Genomic DNA, 3248 nt, shown 5'->3' with positions numbered 1-3248 from the left:
GAATTCTAGTAAGTTAACTGATCCGGGTTTAAAGCAACTCCGTGATACTAAACATGTGTGACCACGCGGATATAAGACCGTGCTTTATATTTCATTTGAATATCCGGAGCGAGAGTTAATCCGTGAACCGCACCATCTCTTTACGGATTAGTGTGGGTTTCTGTGTGGGCATGTGATACCCCCTAAATTAAACAGAGAAAAAGATTTTATTTATTTTTTTATAAGATAACACACCAAACTGTATAAGAAAAGAGAGAATAATACACCATCATACCTCATACACTTAGTTGCTCAAAAAAAAAAACCTCATACACTTAAATATGTATCCCTCATACACTTAGTTGCTCAAAAAAAAAAACCTCATACACTTAAATATGTATCCCTCATACACTTAGTTGCTCAAAAAAAAAAACCTCATACACTTAAATATGTATCCCTCATACACTTAGTTGCTCAAAAAAAAAAACCTCATACACTTAAATATGTATCATTTAATTGTTGACAAACAAACTGTTTCACTTATTTATTGCCAACACGATTTGACAATGACTTTTTGTAACAGAACAGGGGGAAAAGCATCAATTACACACACTTAACCACAAATTACTCCAAATAAGTTTGTTACTTCATTATTCTGCAAGGATCATCATCATATCCATACAGATCATATCTGGATCAGATAGGAGGGGATTTGTCGCTGAAGAACCGAGCAAGAACCTTGTCTTCAAGAACCTTTAAAGCCTCAACAGAGTTTATGCATATAGGTGTCTTGTATTGAGTTATAGAATCACCTCGGGAGACAAAAAACTCCATGAGAGAATCAAACGTTCCTTTTTGCACAATCCTTACCTCTAGAGCTCCAATCAATCCATCTTGTCTCCTAAGGGTTCTGTGACAACCCGCCCCGTGGGAACTACCTGCCCCGTGGGCCCCATGCTCACAGCGCTGCAGCGCACCGAACCCAACCCCTCCATTATGAGTTCTCTCTAACTCCATAATTAGGTTGTTGGTGAGCCTCGAACCCATGACCTCACCCTTTAACAGCATTCCCACTAGACAAGCTGTCACCAAGCCAACGCCTTCAAAAGATCTTCTTCAGTCGTTGATTCTACGTAGATACTCAGAACCGTATTTTTTCTACGTAAGAATCTGAATTGAGGTGCCTTATTGTAAAATCCAGTGACCTGTAAAACATCTCCCACTCTACATCTGTGTAAACCTAACAAACAACACAAAAATATCATAACAACATTAGTTAAAACATAAACAAGTGATAGTTAGTAATAGGTACAATTGAAAGGGACGATACCATAATAGTTTGTGACCAATGGCTCATAGTAGTGACCTAACTTCACATCCACAAGATCAACAATCTCGCCCTCAGTTCCTCCATCCACACCAACATCTATGAACTCGAAATATGCCATGTTGGGTAGAAATGTGTAGGACACATGTTCCGGTTTGCTTAGAGGATTCAGATTTATCCCGAAAAATGTTTCGGAGGATGCATAATTTTTGGAAACTAGAGGCAGTTTGTTAGAGTAAAACTCTAGTACTGGGATGTATTGAGCCAAAGTTTCTGTAACAATGGTTTCAACGCATTTGGTCTTAGGCCAAAGTCGTGTAATGATACCTTGCCAAGATTCTTGTCCGGTGCATTCTTTTTCGACTAAATCTGCCAGTTCAGGATTTGGCTCTCCAAGGATGATAGAGACAGAATCTCTACAACTAAGGTCGGTGATCCACTCGCTGAGATGACCGGACCTGATATTTCTAGCCAACTCTTTTCAGTACTTTTCAAGAAAATTGATTACTTGAACCAAGACAGAGGGGAACGAAGCACCCACACTTACAACCTCGTCTCTCTGGACTGGACAAGACCACATAGAAGTTGACAATACATACTCTGTTTCTTATCCGGACACCGTATGATCTCTTTCGCGATTGTACTACGTTTTTCCATACTCAAAAAATGTTTGCTCTTCATCAAGATTGTAACAACGGGAGCAAGAGGCAAACCACAAGGAGTTGTGGATATCGGATGAGTGAACCTAAAGATCATCACCTTTCCTTGATTATAGCCATCTACATGCCTTAAAAACCAACCAAAACTATATCAATCCATCTTCTGTCATGAAAGCCTCAGTCATATATATATAAATAAAAAAATTGTAATTAATCAGGTTTCTGTGTAGAAATTAGTTACTTGGACATAATGAGAGAGTTTAGGGAAACGGCGGATTTAATATTCTCAAAATTGTCGGTCGCTGGAAATATCTTTGGACTCCCACTTGAAGTTCCAGAGCTAACAACCATGTTCTTATTCAATAAATATTTCATATGTAAATAAGAAAACTCTTGTTATTCATTGATAAGATGGAGGTGTATACCTAAGGGTAAACGCAGTAATGGGTTCACCCGAAAGTATATCCGAGGGTTCTCCGTTTGCGACACGGTCGATATAAGGCTTAACATCTTCGTAGCTGACCACTGGTACGTTCTTCTTGAACAGCTCTTTGTCGGAGCTCCCCTCGAGAAAACGGCTGAGGTACTCTGTGTTTGCGTTAGCTTTGAGTATCTTGTTCAATACATTATCTTGTCTTTTTTTGGCATTTGAAGTTAGCTCTTCCAGAATAGAGAGATCACAGCCTTGACTCATATTTTTTTTGTCTAATTCGCCAAACCCATATCAGGGGGTTTCTTTATACCGATGCAAATGTTTAAAAAATGTCAAGCGTGGAAGACGATTTATATTGTTTATACAAGCCAGACTGTACTACACGTGGATCGATTGGAAGGTGGACTAGTCGTGCTTGCTAGTTCAATATATCAACGAGATTTGGATCTGCCAGTATGTCAACAAGCCAATAAGTCAACGTATCCAAATTAAGGCATACAAAGGATCTCTGGTTATTAATACGATTCCAAAATGAAATACAATATTATCATCAATACTTAATTAAAATGAAGATGACGAAACTTCTACATGTACGCAATTTCGAGTTTGATCAGGATGACAAGATGATGCTAAATGATGATTAATGGTTATCTTTGCATAAATGACTCTTTAACATTATTGTCATTTATACAGTTCAAGGAAGGGCATCAAATATCTTCAAACATGTGCAATATCATACATCTTACCTCTGTTAACCATGCATGATGAGGATCCCAATCTATATTATTAAAATAGAAGTACCTATTTGAAAATATTCTTACTTCATTAATTAAACTCCCTATTTTTTTGC

The 3248-nt window shown here is 37.9% G+C and overlaps 1 pseudogene; it reads right to left on the bottom strand.

Annotated features, from left to right (window-relative positions):
* Positions 1–539: 539 nt before the first annotated feature.
* Positions 540–2659, bottom strand: LOC106310981 (annotated as a pseudogene).
* Positions 2660–3248: the final 589 nt, after the last annotated feature.

Source organism: Brassica oleracea, chromosome C8, assembly GCF_000695525.1.
Source record: "Brassica oleracea var. oleracea cultivar TO1000 chromosome C8, BOL, whole genome shotgun sequence".
In the NCBI taxonomy this organism is placed as follows: domain Eukaryota; kingdom Viridiplantae; phylum Streptophyta; class Magnoliopsida; order Brassicales; family Brassicaceae; genus Brassica; species Brassica oleracea.
This window is presented reverse-complemented; position numbering and strand designations above follow the sequence as displayed.